Genomic DNA, 24,435 nt, shown 5'->3' on the forward strand with positions numbered 1-24,435 from the left:
CCAGGATGCTGCCTGGATTAGAGATGGTGCAGAGGAGATTCACCAGGATGCTGCCTGGATTAGAGAGGGTGCAGAGGAGATTCACCAGGATGCTGTCTGGATTAGAGAGGGTGCAGAGGAGATTCACCAGGATGCTGTCTGGATTAGAGAGGGTGCAGAGGAGATTCACCAGGATGCTGTCTGGATTAGAGAGGGTGCAGAGGAGATTTACCAAGATGCTGCCTGGATTGGAGAGGGTGCAGAGGAGATTCACCAGGATGCTGCCTGGATTAGAGAGGGTGCAGAGGAGATTCACCAGGATGCTGCCTGGATTAGAGAGGGTGCAGAGGAGATTTACCAGGATGCTGCCTGGATTGGAGAGGGTGCAGAGGAGATTCACCAAGACGCTGCCTGGATTAGATAGGGTGCAGAGGAGATTCACCAAGACGCTGCCTGGATTAGAGAGGGTGCAGAGGAGATTCACCAAGACGCTGCCTGGATTAGAGAGGGTGCAGAGGAGATTCACCAGGATGCTGCCTGGATTGGAGAGGGTGCTGAGGAGATTCAGCAGGGTGCTGCCTGGATTGGAGAGGGTGCAGAGGAGATTCAGCAGAGTGCTGCCTGGATTGGAGAGGGTGCAGAGGAGATTCAGCAGGGTGCTGCCTGGATTGGAGAGGGTGCAGAGGAGATTTACCAGGATGCTGCCTGGATTAGAGAGGGTGCAGAGGGGATTTACCAGGATGCTGCCTGGATTAGAGAGGGTGCAGAGGAGATTCACCAAGATGCTGCCTGGATTAGATAGGGTGCAGAGGAGATTCACCAAGACGCTGCCTGGATTAGAGAGGGTGCAGAGGAGGTTTACCAGGATGCTGCCTGGATTGGAGAGCAGGATAGCTGAGCAAGCTGGGGCTTTCCTCCTCGGAGCGAAGGAGGGTTAGAGGTGACTTGATAGAGATACACAAGTTGAAAAGAGGCAGAGATTGAATGAAGAGCCAGAGACTTCCCCAGGCTGCAAATGAAAAGAGGGCACAGTTTTAAGGTGATTGGAAGGGTGTTGGAGGTAGGTTTTTTATACAGAGAGTGGCGGGTGCGTGGAATGCACTGCCTGTGGCGATGCCAGAGGCGGATACATTAGGGACATTTAATTAGACAGACACATGGATGGAAGAAAAATGGAGGGTTATGTAGGAGGGAAGAAATAGACTGATCTGGAAGTAAGTTAAAATGTCAGCACATTGTGGGCAGAAGGGCCTGTACTGAGCTGTACGATTCTATGTTCTATATGCTTTAATTCCTGGGATGAAGGGATTGTCTAATGAGGAAAGTTTGAAGAATGAGAGGTGATCTTGTTGAAACAAAAATGAGCCTCAATGGTTGAGTGCTGGGACTCCTGGAACCAGTGACAGGAAACATGTTTGGACCATTTAAGAAGTTGCGTGTCTGAGGAATATGACTCTCTGAATTCTCTCAGAGAGCTATGCAAGGAGGAAATGCGAAGATCAAAGATGGGTGGGAGTTACGGGGAACTTGCAGGAGAGTCAAACTGAGGCCAAGATCAGATTAGCCATGATCTTATAGGATGGTAGGGTGGTCAGATGGCTGAGCAGCAGTAATTTTTATGTTAACTCCCCATAGAACTTATCTCTCTTCATAGGGACAAGCAAAATGCTGGAGGAACACAGTGGCTCAGGCAGCTTCTGTGGAAGGAGGTGGGCAGTCGACATTTCAGGTCAGGTCCCTTCATCTTATCAGTCAGGGCTCTGACTATGGGAGCTGGAACATTATGCTGCAGTTGGATAAGCTGTCGGCAAGACTGCACTTGGAGCATTGTGTACCGTTTCGGTCACTCTGTTACGCGAAGAACGTGGTTAATTGGAAAGAGGGCAGAAATTTTTTATGAAGATGTTGCCAGGACTAGAGGGCCTGAGTTACAGGGAAAGATTGGCCGAGCTGAGTCTTTATTCCCTGGGACGTAGGAGAGTGAGGGGTGCCCAGGGAAGCAGCTGAGACTTCTTCACTAAATATATTTAAGGAACAGTTAGATAGGTTTTTACATAGTAGGGGAATTAAGAGTTATGGGGGAAAGGCTGGTCGATGGAGCTGAGTTTACGGACAGATCAGCCATGATCTTATTGAATGGCGGGGCAGGCTCGATGGGGCAGCCTACTCCTGCTCCTATTTTGTATGCTCTTATAGAAATGTTTAAGATTATGACAGAAGCATAGAGAAAGTGGATGATAACTTACCCGGTGTAGTGGAGACCAAAACCAGCAGGGTTAGATTCAGGGTGAGGGGGAAAGATTTAAAATAAACCTGATGGGCAAATTTTCCCCACACAGAGGGTGGTGAGTACTGTATATGGAAGGGGCTGCCAGTAGAAATGGTTCAGGCAGGCACATTCGTGTCATTCAGGAAGCCCTTGGATAGGGACGGAGAGGGGTGTGGGTTAAAGGGTCATGGGCCAATTGCAGGAACTTGGTACTAGCATTGATTAGTTGGACTGAAGGGTCTGTATCTGTGCTGTGTTACTCAGTTGCTCTGTGCATTGTTTTCAGTGTAACAATTCCACACTCAGCCACCTTTCCCTGTGTCGGATTCTGATTCTGAAACTCTTGGCTCCCGTCCACAGCAAACGCTTGACAATATCCACCCTTGAATGTCAGTCAATAATTCAGCCTTCATCAGTCCCCAGCTGAGGCCAATTCTTACAAATCTCGACCTTCTGAAGGTAGAAGTTCCTCTTCATCTCCTCCTCAACCTGAACTGGCCGCATCGTGGTCTGATAGGGCAATTTGAATGCACAGGAACATAAGAAGCTGCAGAGAGTGGTAAACTCAGCCCGACCATCACCGCCACATCCTTCGCCTCCGTCGGTAGTGTCTACAGGAGGCACTGCCTCAAGGAGGCAACGCCATCATCAAAAATCGTCACCATCCCGGCCATGACACCTTCTTGCAGCTTTCTCCTAATCCCAGCCCTAACCCTAATGCTCCCATCGGGTAGGAGGTACAGAAGCCTGAAGTCCCACACCATCAGGTTCAGGATCAGCTACTTCCCTTCAACCACTCGGTCCTTGGACCAACTGGCACAATCCAGCAGAGCAACGCTTGGCATGACAGTGGACTTATTTTGTTCTAATTGTGTTCTTTCCTATGTAATTTTGTATAATTAATGTTTCTTTCTTTTCTTTTTACAATATTTTTATTCAGAAGAAAAAACAAGATTTACAGAGTGCAACACATAGATACATCTCAACATAACTTGTGTACATTCATATATTGTAATAAAATTGATCAAAATGTTATAGCATAACACATAAAGGTATACCACTCCGTAATCAAAAATTTAAAAATAGGTCATCCATCATAAAAGAAATTTTTTATATAAAAAAAAGTCAACTCCCTACCAACTACCAAAGAAAAAAGTGGATGGATGATAATGGATAATTAGACAAAAAAATTTACTTGCTTAAGAAGAGAAGATAGAAATATACATAAAAGTCTGTGCTGTGCTGTGCATAAAAGTCAACTTTATAAATTGGAAAAGTAATTTAGGAAAGGTCCCCAGATATCATAAAAAGATTGTTTCGAATTTAAGACTGAGCAGTGGATCTTTTCTAAATTTAAATAAGACGTAATATCACGTAGCCATTGAAGATGTGTAGGAGGGGTAGACTCCTTCCATTTAAACAAGATTGCTCTCCTTGCTAAAAGAGAGGTAAAAACTAAAACCTGTAGGTTAGGAGTATTTAAAGTTATATCTTCATTTGCAATAATACCAAACATGGCAGTAAGGGGATTTGGGTCAAATTGGACCCTAAAAAGTTGTGAGAAGGTATGGAATACTTGCTGCCAAAACTTTTCAATTTTAGGGCAAAACCAAAACATATGAATTAATGTTTAATTTATGTTTTTCTTGTGCGTGCTTGCCTGTGATGCTGCTGAGAGTGCTTCTGTGGATCTGTGCAGACGACAAACTCGACCTTGACTTTGACTTCAGCGGATAACCCCATTGTTCTGATGCTGTCCTTCCCAGATCTGGATACCCCCACTTAGATCATAAGCCGTAGGACTAGGATCGGACGATCCATCCCATCAACTCTGCTTCACCATTCGATCATGGCTGATCTATTTTCCCTCTCTCTTGGTCAAACATTGTTCCTGTTGTAAAGAACATTGCGTCACTTGACTTTCAAGTTGGAGCTGTGTCACAGGGAGTTCTCGAGAACACGAGGAGATTGCCTCCGGGGAATCTGCTCATCTGGATGTCATGCTGGCGGCTAGACTGAGCAATATTATCATCCTCACTGAGCCGTGAACCATGACACAGTTGGCAGATAAGATGCTGGTTGTCATGGTTTCACTTTGATCCAAGAGACCTTAAAATTGCCTTTTTTATGTCTCTGCTGAACAGCTTTCATCACCCACCTCCCTCTGTATGAAAAAGTTGCCCCTCAGATCCCCTTTAAATCTTTCACCTTAAACCTGTGCCCTTTAGTTTCCGACTGTGGCGGCCTACCTTACCTACGCCCCTCATGATTTTATGAGCATACAAGGTCACGCCTCGGGTCCTTCTCTCCAGGAAAGACAGCCCCAGCCTGTCCAGATTCACCAAATTCAGCCAGAAGAGAGATAAGATTGACTTTATTTGTCATATCTAATCATCGAAACTTTGAAGCACGCCGTGAAATGCGACGTTTGCATCAACGACCAATACCGTCCGAGGGTTGTGCTGGAGGCAGCCATAACTTATTACTCCAACAAGAGAATATCTGCAGACGCTGGAAATCCAAAGCAAGGCTCAGGGAAATGCTGGAGGAACTCAGCAGGCCAGGCAGCGTCTACGGAGAAGGGTAAAACGGTCAACATTCTTATTGCCCATATCTCTCTGGAATGTAGGGGGGAAGCAGAGGAAACCCAGGTGGTCACAGGGAGAAGGTACAAACTCCTTACGGACCACGGTGGGTCTGTGGGACACACCTGCCCTCCTGAATCCTCAGGATTCCAGTTGCCAATCGCCCAGAACAGTTGCTGGGAGTTATCTCCACAACACTCACTGGAAGGAATCTCAGGAGAAAAGTCACAGTCATAGACTATACCACAGAAACAGGCCCTTCGGCCCAGCTCATTCATACTGACCAAGATGTTTACCTGGGCTGGTCTCATTTGCCTGTATTTGGTCCACATCCAAGCCTCTAAACCCTTCCTTTCCATGTATCAACTTAAATGTCTTTTAAATATCGCAATGGTACCCACCTCTACCACTTCCTCTGGCAGCTTGTTCCACATGTGTGAAAATGGCGCCCCTCACATCCCCTTTAAATTTTTCCCTTCCCACCTTAAACCTGTGGCCCCTAGTTTTAGACTGTCACTATCCTCCTTAGCCACGCCCCTCATGATTTTATAACCTCTACGGTCAGCCCTTGGCCTCCTTCGCTCCAGGGAAAACAGCCCCTGCCTGTGCAGTCTCTGATAACCTGAGCCCTCCTGTCCCCAGGGAATCTTCTCTGCACCTCTTGAGCTCAGTGACAGCCTAGGCACAGCCCATTAGAACGACAGAAGGTAACTAAGCACGCTGCACTGGTGATGGAGCTTAGAAAGTTGAGACGCGAGTGATAGGAGAAAGCCAGCCCTGCCGTTCAAACTCAGGGGATCCCACCTGGGGTCCATGGACCCCTTGCTCAATGGCATTGGCCCATGCCATAAAAAAGGCAGGGACCCCTGCTCTACCTCAGGTATCCAGGTATCTGTTCATCTCCTTCTTAAGTGTGATTGTCCTGAGGTGTTGGTGTCAATCGACAATGGATCTTGTCACCCCCACGGTGAGTTGGCCAGTTCACTCAACTCCTATTTACCCGTCTCTCGGACAAGCCTCACGTTCTTCACCACCCTCTCTCAGTCACAGATCCACCCTTCGTGTCCCTCCCTCCCTCTTCCCTCTCACACACCCTCCCTTTTATTCCATCCCCACAGCCTCCCCATTCTCAATATCTCAGGATTATTTCCCACCCTGACCTTTCCAACCCCAGTGAACGACACTCGTGGAAATACTGGCTCTGTGCCTCTCCTCACCGTTTCCCAGTGATGCACCATCAATAACTCACACTGAGACGTAAGGCGAGATATCGGCTTTTATTGACTGGAAGAAGGAACCAGGAGTGAGTGTCCATCATACTATGTCCTGGAGACTGAGCCCGAGCGTCAGGCCTCAGATCGCCTTTATACAGGGGCCTGTGGGAGGAGCCACAGGAGCATTCAGCAGGGGGCGTGTCCAGACAGGCACATAGTTCACCACACCCAGACACTGCCTGCTCCATGCCCCAGCCCACTTGCGGTGCTCAGATCCAACGTCAACACCGAATATCAATCTTCAGGCCGTGTCACTCCGGGATTAGTGCTAATATATTGTGTGCTGTCTGTGACTGTACGTACTGTGTTTTGCACCTTGGCCCCAGAGGAGCACTGTTTCGTTTAGTTGTATACATGTATGTGGTTGAATAACAATTAAATTTGATTTTGAACTTGAAGTTAAATGCAGGTTGGAGTGGAAAGTCCCTGCAGCGGGTGGATTCCTTTCTGAAGAGAGAATGTGCACATAGAATTGGCCCTGGGCCCAGCTGTTAACTCGTTTTGGGCATTCAGAGAGGCACCCCATGCTGATTTTTTCTGCATTATTACCCTGATCCTGTGACTCAGGGCGGAGAGTGAAAAGCCACAATTACCCCCTAACGTTCTTTAACAGAGGGAAGGGTGCAGAGAGCAGCCAAAAGCAAGCGCACAATCCTAAACATAACTGCAGATGGTCACAGTCTTGAAAACAAATGAAATGTTCTTTTCATTGCTGCCATCAGGGAAGGGGTACAGGAGCCTGAAGGTGCACAGTCAGTGTTTTAGGAACAGCTCCTTCCCCTCCGCCATCAGATGTCTGAATGGTCCATGGACCCATCCATACTCACTGCCCATTGCCCCACTGGCACACTACCTCACTATTTTGCTCTCTTTATCCACTATTTATTTATTTTTAAATATATTTCACATTGTAACTTCTTATGTCCTGCACTGTGATCGCGAAGCAATGAACTTCTCATGTGCCGGTGATGATGAGCCTGATTCTGGAGTGTGCCACGTGTACTGAACGTTGTCCTCTATTGTAATCAGATTATTGGCACCAATCACGAACATGAGCTCATTGGGGACCTTTGGGACAAGGACAGGACATCTACTTCATTGGGCTTTGACCTTGTTTGTTCTTCTGGTCCCAGTTGACCCTAAATAGGACCTAGCTTCATGAGGAAGGAGATTACAAATCCTGGGGCACGGACACTGACCTGGGTCAGCTGTGATCTGGCCAGTCACAGGTCAGGTTTTTGCTTTGAGTTGAAGAGCCCTGGGGAGTGTTGTACAACAGAGGCACCTTAGAGTATAACTTCATCATCCCCTGAAAGTGGCCATAAGACCTAGGGGCAGCTTAAGGCCATTCAGCCCATCAAGTCTGCTCTAGCATTTGATTGTGGCTAATTTATTTGACCTTTCTGCGGCATCACAGGTAGACAAGTAGGTGAAGAAGGCTGGCCTTTCCAAGTGGGAGGTGATAGTGTGGGTTATACAGGACACAGGCGAGGCGACACTTGAAGTACTGTGTTCAAGTTTGATCACCCTGCTGGGGGAAAGATGTCACTAAATTGGAAAGATGGTGCCAGGACTTGTCAGACCGATTTCGAGGGGAAAGTTGAATTGTTAACTGGAGCATAGGAGACTGAGAGGAGCTCTTACAGAAGAGTATAAAAATCGTGAGGGGCAGAGAGAGGGCGAGTGCACTCAATCTTTCTCCCCAGAGATGGGAAATCGATAACTAGAGGGAATAGGTTGAAGGTGAGAGGGGACAGGTTTGATAGGAACTCGAGGCCAGTGTTTTCTACACAAGGGTTTATGTATGTGCAATGGCCTTCCAACAGCATCTACATGGATAAGAAAGCTTTAGAAGGTTGGGCGCCGCAGTAGTGTGGTGGTTTATGCGACAATTTTGCAGCTCGAGGCATCAGAGTTTGGAGTTCAATTTTGGCGCCCTCTGTAGTTAGGTTTGCATGATTTTTCATGACTGCGTGGGTTTCCTCTGGGTGCTGTGGTTTCCTCCCACAGTCCAAAGGTGCCCCAGTTGGCACGTTAATTGGTCATAATCATTTGTGCTGTGATTAGGCTAGGGTGATAGGTGGGCTGCTGGGTGGTGTGGCTTGTTGGGCTGGAAGCACCTGATCTGTGCAGTATCTCAAAATTAAAACGAAAGGTTACGTGTCAGATGGGATCAGCATCCGGGTTAGTTGACTAAAGGACGTATTTCTGTGCAGTATGACTCTGTGAGGGGGAGTTTCTTTAGCCACTGGTGGTAAAGCTGTGGAATTCATTGCCTTAGGCAGCTGTGGATACAAAGTCATTTGGTATATTTAAAATGGAGGTTGCTAGGTTCTTGATTACTCAGGGCATCAAAAGTTATGGGGAGAAGGCAGAAGAATGTGGGCTGAGAGGGATAATAAATCAGCCATGAGGGAATGGTGGAGCAGATTCAACGGGCCAAATGACCTGAATTCCACTCTTATGTCTTGAGGTCTTAGAGAGTTTGTACGTTCTCTCCACGACCACTCGGGTTTGCTTCAGTTTCTTCCCAGGTGCGGGTTAGTGCCAGTGAGTTGTGGGCGTGTGATGCACCATCAATAACTCTCGGAGACGTGAGGCGAGATATAGGCTTTTATTGGCTGGAAGAAAGAACAAGCAGCAATTGACCACCACACTGCATCCTGGAGACTGAGGCCGCGGCTGTGTCTCCAATCGCCTTTATACCGGTGTCCGTGGGAGGAGCCACAGGAGCAATCAGCCCAGGGGGGTGTGTCCAGACAGGTAGATGTAGTTCACCACAGCGTGCCACGTCAGAGGCAGAACTTGCCAGCTGCCCCCAGCACATCCTCGGACTGTGTGGAACACTGACGCCAATGATGCATCTCACTGTCCGCCTCAACGTACGTTGTAACAACGAAAGCTAACTTCTCCTCTGTCCCTCTTTACTTGCCCTTCTCGGTCAGGGGATTGAGTGCAAGGGTCAGGAGGTCATGTGGGAGCTGTATGAAACCCCAGTTACATCACAACTGGATTGCTGCATGCTGTTCTGGCTGCCCCATTACAGGACGGACGTGGAGGCTTCGGAGAGGGTACAGAAGAGGGTCACCAGGGTGCTGCCCGGTCTAGAGACTGTGAGCGACAAGGAGAGGCTGGACAATTTTTAATTGCTTTCTCTGGAGCATCAGAGGCTGATAAAAGTTTATAGAATTTCGGGAGACAAGGTAGGTTTCCTCCCAGGGTAGGAATGTTAATTACCAGAGGGCATTAAGGTGAGAAGGGATAAAATAGGGCAAAAGAGAGCAAAGCAGTGAGGTAAAAGTTGGCAGATGCTGGAAATCCAAAGCAACACACATAAAACGCTGGAGGAACTCAGCAGGTTGGGCAGCATCTATAGAAAGGAATAAACAGTCGACGTTTCTGGCCAAGCCCCCTCTTCAGGGCTGTGAATTATGTGTTTATGGACTATTCAGAGATCTGATGACAGAGGGGACGAAACTCTCCCTAAAACATTGAGTGTGCGTGTTCCGGCTCCTGTTCCTTCTCCCTGACGGTAGTAATGAGAACAGGACACGTCCCGGGTGGTGAGGGTTCTTACTGATTAATAGTTTAAATTTACTTGTACAGGGACCGTCGCCTATTTCGCAGTCCCTTGTCAGCCATTGCCTCCGCCCCACTCTTTCCCCAGAACCCTGTCAATGATTTCCCTCCCCTGTCTGTTTCACCACTTGCAACCAGCTCTGGGCCACAGATATCTCTTGTACTGCAAGTATTCTTCCTCAAACACCTCCTCCCTATCACGTTATATCTGCATCAGACTCCCGCAGACCCAATCTCCCCGACCCAGTGAAAACACAGTTCAAGGTTCAAAGTTCATTCGCGATTCATTTTCTTCCACTTGCAGGAAAAGGGGACAAACTGTGCAAGTTATAAACCGAAAACAGGAGTTGTAAAAAGTCCTTGGAAGTGAGTCAGTAGGTTGTGGAATCAGTTCAAGAGTTGAGATGAGTGAAGTTATCCACGCCCGATGGTTGGAAGGTAATAATTGTTCATGAACCTGGTGGGGTGGGACTTGAGGTTCCCGTACCTCCTGCCTAATGGTAGTAGCGGGAAGAGATGGCGCGGTTTTCCCTGGATAAATCTCTCCCCGACCCTCACACGTGGGGGCAAAACAGAGCCCGATAATATTGTGCGGATTCCCAAAACTCGCCCTGCCCCGTCACCCAGGGGCACAGCGTTCTGGCTCACTTCTGTGCACTTTGGACCGGTTCGGTGTAACCAACTGAAACCCCTCCTCTCCCTTCCGCTATTCCTGCAAATCCGTTTGCTGTTGTTGAAGGACTATTGCAGATGCTGAAATTGGGGAGGGGGGGGATAATAATTTATTTTGCGTCCTGCGAGCTGCCTACCCCTGAAGGCATTGCGGGCGGACCGCCGGCGTGGGGCAGACAGGCATCGCCGCTTTAATTCCGCGAGTGACAAGGGAGCATGTGACAGGGGAATGGAGGGGGTGGGGAGGGTTCGAGCAGCCGGTCATATGATCAGCTACACGGAATCAAAACAAACCGAGCAGCTCAAGTGGGGCAGGAGCTGACGGGCGGCTCTGCTTCTCAGGTCACGGCGAGTTCCCCCTCGCACCTGCGGAAAAGTAAGTTCACTTTGTAGCCCCGTCTGGCCCTCATTTGCTTCGTGATTTGAGGGGGTGCGGAAGGGAGGGGAGGGGAGGATGATTTCTGATCACATTGCCGACTTCACCCTCCCCAGTCCGGGCTCGGGGGCGCCTTCGTTTCCCGTTCAGCTGCCGGGAACTCTGCACCGGCTGCTCTCCCTCTGTAATGTTTTATTTTTCCAAACTCCGTGGATTGGGAGGAAGGGTGTGTGTGTATGTGTGTGCTGGAGAGGGTGGACAGGGTCCCGGGCGGATGGAGTGGCCGCGAGTTGAATTCTCACCAACTCCGGGTTCGGGCTGCTAGCGGGGCGGAAATTGGCTACGAGGGTGCCGGAGCAGAGGGCCAGCTCCCTCGGAGTCCTTTTAAAGCTGGGGAGGCTGGACTCCTCGAGTGCCCTTTACAGACCAGACAACTACGGTTCCCGAACACAGGGCCACCTCTCTCTGAAATCCGTCTACCCTGCCCCTTCATTCCGCCCCACCCAAAGTGAACTCTTAGCAATAAAATATTCCCGAGTTTGCCTGTCAGGAGTTACAAGTTTCGGTGCGGAGAGTTAACTTTGCGCCTTGTTTTCTTTGAGGCCCAGCCACTGGCACCCTCTCTGACCCCTGCTCGGAGGGGCCGATTTTTTTAAATACTCTGCGAGGAACTCCACCTCCTGGCACTGGCCCAACCCCGTGGGGATTTCCCCCGCTTGTACATGGCTTCAAGTGGACGCAAACGCAATACTTTAACTGCGGTGGATTGGTTTGTCCCTCCCCTGTCATTGAACAGAGAGTTTAAAAAGCGACACCCGTCACTGAGGACCCACCCCCAGCATCCAGAACGTGTCCTCTTCTCGTTGCTACCATCAGGGAGGAGGTACAGGAGCCTGAAGACGCGCACTCAGTGTTGTAGAAACGGCTTCTTCCCTTCCGCCGTCAGATTTCTGAATGGACAGCGAACCCACGTACACCACCTCACTACTTTTATCGTTTCAGGTTTTTGCTCTTTTTGCACTACTAAATTTATTTTAAAACATATTCCTAATTGTAATTTACAGTTTTATTATGTGCTGCTGCAAAACAAGTTTCATGACACATGCCACTGGCACGAAACTTGATTCTGATTGGATTCAGTTCAGGGCCTTTGGCCTGGGATATTGTGCAACCATGTTAACCTTCCCTAGGATCAATCTAGCCCTTCCTCCAGTTTTTCTATCGTCCATCTGCCTATCTAAATGTTTCTGAAATGTACCTAATGTATCTGCCTCTACCCCCACCCCAGCATTGATTCCCACGCACCCACCACTGTGCATTTAAAAAAAAACTTACCTCACACATACGGTCCAGCACCCTGAAATCACTTTAAAATTACGCCCCCTTGTAGTAGCCATATCTTCCCCGGGAGGAGAGTCGCTGCCTATCCAGTCTACTTCTGAGAGTTACAGCTCTCCAAAGAGAAAAGCCCCAGCTTGTGTAACCTATCCTGATCGAGCATGCTCTCTAATCCAGGCAGCATCCTGGTAAATCTCCTCTGCACCCTCTCTAATCCAGGCAGCATCCTGGTGAATCTCCTCTGCACCCTCTCTAATCCAGGCAGCATCCTGGTGAATCTCCTCTGCACCCTCTCTAAGCCTGGCAGCATCCTGGTGAATCTCCTCTGCACCCTCTCCAATCCAGGCAGCATCCTGGTGAATCTCCTCTGCACCCTCTCTAATCCAGGCAGCATTCTGGTGAATCTCCTCTGCACCCTCCCTAATCCAGGCAGCATCCTGGTAAATCTCCTCTGCACCCTCTCTAATCCAGACAGCATCATGGTGAATCTCCTCTGCACCCTCTCTAATCCTGGCAGCATCCTGGTGAATCTCCTCTGCACCCTCTCTAATCCAGGCAGCATCCTGGTGAATCCCCTCTGCACCCTCTCTAATCCAGGCAGCATCCTGGTGAATCTCCTCTGCACCCTCTCCAATCCAGGCAGCATCCTGGTGAATCTCCTCTGCACCCTCTCTAATCCAGGCAGCATCCTGGTGAATCTCCTCTGCACCCTCTCTAATCCAGGCAGCATCCTGATGAATCTCCTCTGCACCCTCTCTAATCCAGGCAGCATCCTGGTGAATCTCCTCTGCACCCTCTCTAATCCTGGCAGCATCCTGGTGAATCCCCTCTGCACCCTCTCTAATCCTGGCAGCATCCTGGTGAATCCCCTCTGCACCCTCTCTAATCCTGGCAGCATCCTGGTGAATCTCCTCTGCACCCTCTCCAATCCAGGCAGCATCCTGGTGAATCTCCTCTGCACCCTCTCTAATCCAGGCAGCATCCTGGTGAATCTCCTCTGCACCCTCTCTAATCCAGGCAGCATCCTGGTGAATCTCCTCTGCACCCTCTCTAATCCAGGCAACATCCTGATGAATCTCCTCTGCACCCTCTCTAATCCAGGCAGCATCCTGGTGAATCTCCTCTGCACCCTCTCTAATCCAGGCAGCATCCTGATGAATCTCCTCTGCACCCTCTCTAATCCAGGCAGCATCCTGGTGAATCTCCTCTGCACCCTCTCTAATCCAGGCAGCATCCTGGTGAATCTCCTCTGCACCCTCTCTAATCCAGGCAGCATCATGGTGAATCTCCTCTGCACCCTCTCTAATCCAGGCAGCATCCTGGTGAATCTCCTCTGCACCCTCTCTAATCCTGGCAGCATCCTGGTGAATCTCCTCTGCACCCTCTGATCCAGGCAGCACCCTGGTGAATCTCCTCTGCACCCTCTCTAATCCAGGCAGCACCCTGGTAATTCTCCTCTGCACCCTCTCTAATCCAGGCAGCACCCTGGTAATTCTCCTCTGCATCCTCTCTAATCCAGGCAGCATCCTGGTAAATCTCCCCTGCACCCTCTCCACATCACTCCCACAAGGAGGTGACCAGAATTGAACACACTATTCCGTGTCTTCCAAGCATCGTCAGTCTACTGTCTCCTTTTGTGCCACCCTCAGGGTGGAGGAGCAACACCTCCAACCTGATAGCAGGAATATCATTTCTCCTCCCAGTTTTTTAAAAAAAAAATCCCCTCCACCCTCCCCTCTATTCCCTACTCTGGCCTTTTACCTCTTTGACTCCTCCCCCAGGTCCGCCCCTCCTCCTCCCCTTTCTCCCATGGTCCATTCTCCTCTCCTATCAGATTCTTCCTCTCTAGTCCTTTACCTTTTCTCCTTCCAGCTATATCCACCACCCTGCACCCCCCCCCCCCCGGTCCACCTCTTTATTCAGGCGTCTTCCCCCTTCCCGAAGAAGGGTCTCGGCCTGAAACGTCGACCCCCCATTCATTTACATTAATGCTTCCTGACCTGCTGAGTTCCTCTGGTGTTTTGTTCAAGACGGTTCAATGTCACACTGTAATTCTCTATATATCATGGGATCTCTGTGGAGGAGGGAGGAGTGGTGTGGCCTTTCCGAGACAGACATCAGTCACTTTTGCTCTTTTTATTGTTTTTCTGGTGGTTTTTCTAACAAACCTGTTCAAATCCGAACTACTTTCCTGGTGGGTACCAGACTAATCAAAATCAAGTTTATTATCACTGACATGTATTGTGAAGTGTTTTAAAGCAGCGGTACAGTGCACAACATAAAAACTATAAATAAGAAACATAAAAAATGAATCATGTTAGTAGAAGAGAAGAGGAATGGTGTAGAGGGCTAGTGTATGTGGGCTCATTGTCCATTCCAAAAGGTGAAGCTGTTTGGAAAATGTTCCTCCTCTCGGATTATAGCAATGAGAAAAGGGCACGTCCTGGAGTTCTTAATGATGGATACTGCCTGAAGTTAGAAGAAATGGATCTGAGGTTGGAGGAGGTTGTGGGGTTCACAGTCAGAGGGTAAAGGGAAATGAGGAGAATTTTCCCCCCTCCTGGATTTGTTAGAATCTCTCCCAGAGATGAAACAAGTCACTCTGCAATACAAGCACACACGGTGCTGAAATACTCAGCAGGTTAGCCAGCAGGGGTGGAGGGGGAATACACAGTCAACGTTTCAGCCAAGACCCTTCGTCAGGAACGTCAACTGTTTGTACTTTTCTAATGATGCTGCCTGACTTGCTGAGTTCCAACAGTATCTTGTGTGTCGATACCTGCAGAACCTTTTGTGTTTATTCTCAGAATATCTTGAAGGGGGATGGAAGGTGACAGTAGAGGTGTACAAGGTGATGAAGAATGGGCAGTCAGACTTGTTCTCGAACAGATATGTGGGGACATAATTCTAAGGTATTTGGGGGAATGTATGCTGGGTTTATTGCACAGAGTAGTGGGTGTGTGGAATTTGCTGTGGGGGTGGTGATAGAAGTAGAGACATTAGGGGTGTTTATAAGCCTTTTAGATAGGCATATGGATGAGAGAAGAAATGGAGTCTGTTTAGGAGGGAGAGGTTAGATTGGTCTTGGAGTAGGTTTAAAAAGTTGGCACAAAATGATGGGCAGAAGGGCCTGTACCGCGCTGTGGTGTTGTGTTTACCGCAGAATTAAATGCACTCAAGGAGTTGGGTATTGTTTTTGGAGCTGGATGTATCCAGTGAGAGAGTGGGAAGAAGGGAATTGTTGTGAATGGCAGTGACTTGCTCCTCCTCTCTGCCTGGGGATTTGTTTCCAGGAATTTCACAGGATGTTGGGAAGTCCCTCTACCAAGATACGCTTGTTGTGCCTCCGAGTTCTGGGCCGTGGGCTGCTGCTGATGCCAAGGTTTCCTTAGATTTAAAAGCTTAACTATCTATGCAGTAGTTGGTAAAATGCAGGGGCAGGGGGTGGGGGCATCCCGAACGGGAGGAGTGGTGATGGGGTGAAAGAAGGGAATGCCTCTGATCGTGGCAGAAGATGGTGTGCAGTGTTGGGGATGGGAACAGCATTAAATTATTTACAGAACATGAGAGGGAATGTCCTCAATTTAAGAGTGTGGAGCGAGCTGCTGGCAGAAGTGGTGGGTGCAGGTTCAATTGCAATGTTTTCAGGAGAAGTTTGGATAGGTACATGAATGGGAGGGATATGGAGGGCTGTGATCCAGGTTCAAGTAGGTGGGAGTAGTCAAAATAATAGTTTGGCACAGATTAGATGGGCTGAAGGGCCTGTTTCTCTACTGTAGTGCTCTATTCAAATTTGAGCTGATTTTCTAGGTAGAATATGAAAGGAGGATGGTCAAACAACAAATTTCACGACACATCGGCGATGATAAACTTGATTCCAATTCTGTCACAGTAAACCAGATCAGTGCCAGACGGTGGGAATCCTGGAGGCTCGGGGGGGGGGGGGGGAGGGTTTGAGATCTCAATGCAGAAAGCAAGTTTGGGAGTAATGGGAGCGGACAGGGCTGTGGCCACGGGGGTGAATGTGATCCTGCTGGGTGGAGGAGGAGGAGGTAGGGAAAATGTGTTGAACTGCCTGGAGAAAAATGGGTCAAGTCGGGTAATCGGGAAGAGGGTGGGATTGTGGGAAGTGACACTGAGGACAGTGAGTGGGGAAGGACTGGAAAGTGGGAGAGGTGTAGGAAGGTGCAGATTGGTGACCATCTCCATCATGGTGGTCGGGCGAAGCCGATGAACCTTCTGCAGGTGGGAAGACATTTTACTCCCATAAGTAGTGGCATAAGTTTGGGGGGGGGTGGGGCTGAGCAGTAGAAGGAAAGGGTTGCAGTCTGGGTTGGTGAAGATACCACCCTCATTAGGGTACTAATGCAGAATCAGAACCAGATTCAATATCACTGGCATATTCCGTGAAATATATTGTTTTGTGTCAACAGTACACTGCAATGCATAATTTTAAAAAAACCTGAGTTACAATAAAAAATGTATGGCATAGTGGCATCAGCACTGGACTTCGGGGCAAGACGTCCCGAGTTCGAATCCAGCCGGCTCCCGTTAAGAGCTGGTGATCTCCTTTTTTTTAAAAAAAACAACTCTCCTCACAGGAGGCAATGGCAAACCACTGCTGTAATTTGTCTAGTGTGCGATTCCCAATACTTTCAGAGATCTGATGGCAGCGGGGGGAGGGGGGGGAAGCTATTCCTAAAACATTGAGTGTATTCCTCGTTCTCCTATACCTCCTCCATGATGTTAGCAATGAAAAGGGGACACGTCCTGGGTGTTTGGGGGAATACTTTGAGTTATATGCCACCTTCTTGAGGCGTTGTCTTTTCAAGATGTCCACGTTGCTGGAGAGGCTCGTGCCCGTGTTGGAGCTGGCTGAGTTTACAGCTTTCTGCAGCTTTTTCCAATCCTCCTTACCAGACGGTGATGCATCCAGTTCGAATCCCCTCCATGGTACGCCTGTAACAATCTGCAGAAGTCTTTGGCAGAACAAGACCTCTCAAATCCTGATGAAACAGAGCCAGTGTTGGTGAGGGTGTCTATGGGTGTGCTTGTCCAGCCATGGCTTCAGAAGGGAATGGAAATGAGGTTTATTATCATTGCCCTATGATAGCCGCGCATCTCACCACATTTTCGTTTTCCTACAAGATCTCACTCTCTAATCACCACCCCCACCTCTTTTCACAGCGTTTGCTAATTTCCATTCCCTGTGTTCCATTAAAAACGAGAGCAGAATGCAGAGTATTGTGTTACAGAGAGGCGAGAAAGTGAAAGGGAAACGGTGAGGCAGACTGGCAGATCATGATTTCGCTTTTCGATGACTGTCCTTGAACCTGCGATGGTCTATGATTACAGGCTTCTGTATCTTCTGTCTGATGGGCGGGGGTGGAGGAGAGACTAGCTGGCATGGAGGTAGTCCTTGAGCATGTTGGCTGTTTTCCTGAGGTAGTGGGAAGTGCCGACGGCCCTTGGAGGGGAGGCTAGTTTCTTTGATGTGCTGAGCGGAGTTCAGAGTTCTCTGCGATTTCCTGTGTTCTTGGGCAGAGCAGATGCCAGGCTGAGCCGGGCTGTACCTGACGTGTGTGGGTTACTGCTTCTTGTCTCCGGGCCTGCGCTCACTGGAGTTTAACAGAATGAGAGGGGATCTCTTTCAAACCTACTGAATACTGAAAGACTTAGCAGATGAGGAGAGGATGTTTCTTATAGTGGAAGAGTTTGGGACCAGAGGCACAGCCTCAGAACAGATGGGTGTCCCTGTAGAATAGCTGAGGAGGAATTTCTTTAGCCAGAGGATGGTGAATTGACAGAATTCATTGTTACAGATGGCCGTGGAGACCAAAGCATATTTAAAGCTGAGATTGATAAGTTCTTGATTAGTAATGACATCAAAGGTTATGGGGAGAAGGCAGGAAAGTGGAGATTGTACGGGAACATAAATCAGCCATGAAGGAGCAGACTCTATGAGCTGAATGGCTTCCTACTGCCCCTATATCAGGGATGCTCCCTCTGTATTTGTCTTCATACTCCTTTCTTGTCTTGCTCCCTCCCTTGACCACCTCCAGCCTCAGGTATAGGCAAGTTTCTGGGCTCTTGTCCACCCTTAAATATTTGTACTGCTCCCACCCCTGGGGCAACTAGCCTGACGTCGTCAGTGGTCAGCTTGTGTAGAACTTTGCTGCAAGAGAGAGTCGGTGAGGTGCCTGGAGTACCCACATTGACGGTGTTGGGTGAAAGTCATGTGGTAGGGAGCTGAGGGAAGAGTAACAAGTGACCAGGAGCAGGCATCAGCTGAACCAGTGGTACCTCATGGTCGCGTCCAGAGTGAAGAAAGCCAGAAATGTTTCAAAGAACATCTTGGACAATATCAATTAAAATGGAAGCTGTTGGAAGCCAAGCAAGGGATTCTGGAAACCTTGAGTCTCTCTCCCTCATACACATACACACAATGCAGGAGGATCATTGCAGGTCAGGCAGCATCTATGGAGGGGAATAAACGGCCGATGTTTTGAGCTGAGGCCCTTCATCAGGACTGGAAAGGAAGGGGGCAGAAGCGGGGAAATGGCTAGGAAGCCTGGTGACATCCGAGAGAAGAACAAAGTCAATATGGATGTAATGAAGGGTCTTCTGCTTGAACATTAACTCATAGATCACAGAACAGTACGACAATGTCGTTCTGATCTTGATGTCAATTTATACTAAATGTCCTCGTGAACATCACCCATTCCCTTCATGTTCATGTGTCTATCTAAAATACTGTGAAGCTCCACTGTAAACACGAGAGATTCTGCAGAGGCTGGAGATCGTGCAAATGCAGGAGGGACTCAGCAGGTCAGTCAGCATCTATAGAGGAGAATAAATGGTTGCTGTTTCAGGCCGAGACCCTTGCTTCCTTCCAGTTTTGCTGTGTACCAAGCTAGGTACCTGCCGCTGTGTTTACTTCAGAATTTAAAAAAAACTTGTCCCCCTCGCTACCTTTAAACTTCCCCGTCTGACCTTAGAGATGTGTCCTCTGGTGTGTGACATTTCTACCCTGCAGATAGGATTCCGACTGTCTGTATGCCTCTCATAATGTGAACAAGAACACTGTATCGGGTTTCCCCTCCGCTTCCAACGCTCCAGAGAGAACAACCCAAGTTTGTTGAGCTGTTCCCTGGAGCACGTAGCCCCGAGCGCCTGCAGCAACCTGGTAAATCTCTTCTGTTTGCTCTCCACGCCTCAGGGGCTCTGTCTGGAATCAGAAGGTTACACTCCCACTCTTCTGGACGTGGGCAGTGTCCTGAAAGTGACACCCCCACTGCAGAGCGCCCATGGGGAAGGGGGTGTGGAGCAATCTACTGGTGGGAGGGGAAGAGTTAAACTGATATCCCATCTGAGATAGAACCTAGTAAAGCATTTGTCAGGCCATTCGGCCCACAAAGTTGTGCTGACGATGCCAATTTATACTAAACATCCTCCTCTGTATCATTCAGATCCCTCTATTCCCTTCATATTCACTGCTCTGTTTACAACCCTCTTAAACCTCACCAAACCGCTGCTATTCCTGTAATCATTTGAATTCTGAAATGGGGTGACCAAAATGGAATACAGTACTCCAAGTGCACGCTATCTGCCCTCCGCGTATGCTGACTGACCTGCGGAATATTTGCTGATTTGATTTCAGATTTTCAGCAACTGCAGTTTTATTTTTTTTAAAATTTGAATTCACTTTAATTTTCAAGATGAGGTTCGCATTGCATGTGCTATGATGTGAATTTACTGTCAGAGCATACCAGCCGTTAGCATAGGGCAAGCTGCTGCGGGGGAGTGGTGTTGTAATGGTATGGTAATAATGCTGGTGGTTCTGTTGGCCCTGGGGAAGTCTTCTCTGCTCTTCAAAATAACCCACTGCATCCACTTTGGAAGCAGACTTCAAACAATCTTTGCCCCAGGGTGGAAATGTCATGTGTTTTCAAGGGTTAGAGGGGGGTATTTTAAAGGTGGCATGAGGGGCAAGTTGTGCTTTTTTTTAAAGTGCAGGAAGTGTTAGCAACCAGGAACGGATTGCTGTGAAAATTGCAGTTTCGAGGAGTTAAAAGATTATCAGGCTTACTGGAATAGTAGGAGTTTGGTAAAGTTTAAGAGGCTTTTAAGCAGATCCACGAATATGAAGGCAATGGAGCGACCTGTAGGAGGAGTATAAATTGGCATCAAGGTCAGCACAACATTGTGGGCCGAATGGCCTGTCCAGTGCTGTACTATGTTCTGTTTCAGATGGGATATCGGTTTAGCGTCTGCCCGCCCTGGTAACACTGCGGAATTCCTTTGGGCGCTGCGGTGGGGGTGGCGCCTATGTCCAGGAGAGTGGGGGTCTACCCAGCAAACTCCAGTACAGGAATGGGAGGGGAAATGAGAAAGAGAAACTCTGAGCTTTCATGATAAGAGCCGGCTTGTACTGACACTGGAAAATGAAACTCAACTGATACGAGTTCCCGGAGAACAAATGCACCATATTGTTAGATGTGGGAGTGTTTAATTTCCTCTCTGTCTGACCTTGTGTCCTCTCCCAGTCTGTGCAGTGCAGCTGTGCCCCAGCCTGCGTTATTTGTCCAGTTCAATGCGCACTCTTCCAATCCCCAGCCATCACAAACACCTCAGCGGCCAGGGGATGTGTCTAAATTGCACGGAGAGCGGGAAGGAGGAATTTAATCTGCTGGTCGAGAGGCGTGCCTTTTCCTTTCCAGAATCGAGAACCCGGCCGTGATTTCGGTATTTCCTCAGCGAATGTTTATAATTTTAATTTCGTTCAATGGATCCTCAGCTCCATTCTGGAGTGTTTAAATGGAAGTCGTTTAGAGACGGATCCTTATTCACAAAGAAGAACGCTGATGCTTTAAACATTGTAAATCAGTGGGCTGATGAGTAATGTCACCTACATTTAGTTTATTCAAATTCATATTGGCATTTATTCCTCATGATCTTTTCAAAGAGTCTCTATAGAATTTCACATTGAAGTTTATACAGATAATCTTCCGGGAAGACTGCAAATTTAGAACTGCAGAAAACTGGAAATCTTGAAAATTAAAAAAAAATATATGCTGGAAATACTCAGAAAGCCACGCAGCGACCGTGGGGGGAGAGATCCACCTTCCTGCAGAATAAAGGGAGCAGTTTCTGATTGGCTGCCGGTGGCTAGTGGTGTTCCGCAGGGATCGGTGTTGGGAGCGGTTCTTTCTACGTTGTACATCAATTATTTCGATGATGGAGTTGATGGCTTTGTGGCCGTTTGCGGATGCTATGAAGATAAGTGGAGGGACAGGTGGTTTTAAGGAAGCAGAGAAGCTACAGAAGGACCTGGACACACTAGGAGAGTGGGCAAAGAAGCGGCAAATGGAATACAACGTGGCCTTGCACTTCGTAGGGGAAATAAAATTGTACTCTATTTTCTAAACAGGGAATGAATTCAAATAATCTGAGGTGCAAGGGGACTTGGGAGTCCTTGTGCAGGATTCCCTAAAAGTTGATTTGCAAGTTGAATTTGTGGTGAGGAAGGCAAATGCAATGTTAAACATTCATTTCAAGAGGACTAAGAATATAAAGGCAAGGATTGAGTGTTGAGGCTTAAAAGGCACTGGTGAGGCCTCACTCGGAGTGTTGTTGAGCAGTTTAGGGCCTCTTATCTTAGAAAGGACATGCTAACGCTGAAGAGGGTTCAGAGAAGGTTCATAGCAATAATTCCAGGACTGAAAGGCTTGCCATATGAGGAGTGTTTGATGGCTCTGGGCCAGTATTCACTGGAATTTAGAAGAATGAAGGGGATCTCATTGAGATCTGTCACATTTTGAAAGACCTAGAAAGAGTGGGAAGGATATTTCCTGTAGTGGGGGAGTCTAGGACCAAACAACGTATCCTCTGAATGGGGGGGGGGGTGTCCTTTTAGAATGGAGATGAGGGGAAATTTCTTTAGCTAGAGGTTGGTGAATCTGTGGAGTCTGTTGCTACGGGTGACTGTGGAGGCCACGTCATTAAGGTGGAGGTTGACAGGTTCTTGATAAGTCATGGTGTGGAAAGGTTACAGGGAGCAGACAGGAGAATGGGGTTGAGAGGGAAATGGATCAGCCACGGTCAAATGGTGGAGCAGTTTTGATGGGCCAAATGGCCTAATGCTCCAGTATCCTGTTTGTATTTCCTGTTTTGGGGCTTGGTGGGGAGAAACATCCCTAAATGTCTGCCTCTACGACCACCCCTGGCAGTATGTTCCAGCCACCCACCACTGTGTTTTTTAAAAAAACTACCTCTGACATCCCTCCATACTTCCCTCCAATTACTCATATAAAAAAAAATGCCCCTTTCCTCATTAAAATTATGTCATCAATACCAGCCATTCAAAGTTCAGTCAGAAGTTTTTTGAGGGGTTTAGATGGGAAGTTTGATGAGAAAAAAAACCTCTTTATGTAATACTAATCTCTATGCAAATTTGGACAAAGTGAGCGATGTGAATTGGGAGAGACATAAATATTTTGATAAATCAGTGAGTGAACTGTGGAATATTGATGCCTGGATAAATCTGAAATAACTTGCAGCCTTTTAAATTCCTACATTCCCACCCCCCCCAACCCTTGCCCTAGAAATAATTCAAAGCGTATGCAGCCAATTTTAAAGTAATATACGTTCAGCTGTGAACTGAAAAGTAATTTTTAATTGCCTTTTAATGTTTAAAGTGTCGTCTGATGAAATACTTTTTTTTTCTTGAAGATTCTCCTTGTTATCTAAAGCCTGAAGGGGGATGTGAAACAGTTTTGTTTATAATCAGAAAGTGACTTAAAAGTCATTATTACAAAACTGGAGGGTGTTTTTTTCCGGCAGAGTTTTTAATGTGGCTGTTTTAATAGCAGAGGTCGGGGGTTGTTTCGGGATGCTGAGGTATGGCGGATGACAGGACGGACAGAGGAGTCAACTGTAGGACCCGCCAATATCGGAAATCAATCTCGGGAATTGATAAGTCCTGATGCTCTCTGCAAACTGTATGTCTCAAGCTGAGACTTGCACACAAACTGGGGAAACCCACGTCTATTTAGGGGAAAAAAAAACAAGACTTGGTATTACTACGCTTTCTGTTTTATAGGAGCAGCTTTTTGGAGAGCGTTCCATGCATGTTAAATCTGAGCCTGTCTTTTCACAGCTCCTTCCTGTAAACTGCCGATAATCCGCGACCGGATCGGTGCTGGCGCAACTGGCGGTGTGGAGCGAAGGTACAGAGGTGATGGTGAGTAGTCGTTGGTACCCGGGGCTGCCATTAAGAGTTGTATGGTGGGGTTTTCATGCACACGGGTTTCTCTGCTTTGAGTTGGAGTTTCCGCTGCAGAGTGCAGGGCTATTTAAGGTAATGCTGTGGGGAAGAGGTACAGTTTGTGCCTGTCTGGCATTGCTCGTGTTTTCAAATCCCACCAGGACCTCTATATCAGAATCCAGTTCATTGTCCCTGACATGTTGTGAAGTTGGTTGGTTTGCAGTGCAGTGCAATATATTAAAGTTGCCTTAACTTTCAATAAGAATATTTTAAGATGAGTGTAGAAAGAGCAAAATATTGAGGTGGTGTTGATGGACTATTCAGAAATCTGATGGCAGAGGGGAAGAAGTAGTTCCTAAAATGTTGCATGTGGGTCTTCAGGCTCCGGTACCTCCCCCCTGATGGCAGTAATGAGAAGAGGGCATGACTTGGGTGCTGAGGGTCCTTCATGCTGGGCATCAGCTCCTCGAGGCACCCCCTTTTTGAAGATGCCCTCAGTGCAGAGGAGGCTAGTGCCCATGATGGAGCTGACTCAGGTTTCATCCCTCTGCAGCCCCTCCATACCAGAAGGTGATGCAGCCAGTCGGAATGCCCTCCACAGTATATCTGTGGAAATTTTCTGGAGTCATTGGTGACATACCAAATCTCATCGAGCTCCCAATGAAATAACTGCTGGTGTGCCCTCTTTGTAATTGCATCAATTAAGTCTGAGGACCCCCACCTCCCTGCCCCCCCCCCAGGGCTCTTGTCTCATTGTGAACTGGCTGATAGTGGATGGTATAGAATCCCTCATTCCAGCTGTACTGGGAACTTCCCAGTTTACCGCGGTCCACTGGGGATTCCATAGCCTCAGCCCTCCACTCTAGAAAACGATGCCTTGTACACCAAGATGTTGTTCATTGACTTCAGCTCGGCACTTAGAACAATCATCCCCGAGAGGCTGGTGGGTAAGCTGTCCTCCCTGTAACTGGATCTTGGACAACAACACCCCAGTCAGTCTGAATTGGCAGCAACATCTCAAGCTCCATCACACTGGGCACTGGTGCCCCCGGGGTTGCGTGCTCAATCCACTGCTGTCTCACGACTGCACTGCCAGA

At 48.1% G+C, this 24,435-nt stretch overlaps 1 protein-coding gene across 5 annotated transcripts in view; it reads left to right on the forward strand.

Annotated features, from left to right (window-relative positions):
- The first annotated feature begins 9,966 nt into the window (after nucleotides 1-9,966).
- LOC132379390 (CREB3 regulatory factor-like) overlaps nucleotides 9,967-24,435 on the forward strand; it is a 102,550-nt gene continuing 88,081 nt past the window's right edge. For 2 of the 5 annotated variants that reach the window (XR_009507409.1, XM_059947178.1), the window contains exons 1-2: nucleotides 10,615-10,734; nucleotides 23,231-23,314. The gene's annotated coding sequence lies outside the window, so the exon portion shown is untranslated. Of the gene's footprint in view, nucleotides 10,125-10,614; nucleotides 10,735-11,577; nucleotides 11,737-17,002; nucleotides 17,026-23,230; nucleotides 23,315-24,435 lie in introns of those variants that run through there. The other 3 variants (XM_059947179.1, XM_059947181.1, XM_059947180.1) reach the window with 3 other exon arrangements.

This window comes from Hypanus sabinus, chromosome 22 (genome assembly GCF_030144855.1).
Source record: "Hypanus sabinus isolate sHypSab1 chromosome 22, sHypSab1.hap1, whole genome shotgun sequence".
In the NCBI taxonomy this organism is placed as follows: Eukaryota; Metazoa; Chordata; class Chondrichthyes; order Myliobatiformes; family Dasyatidae; genus Hypanus; species Hypanus sabinus.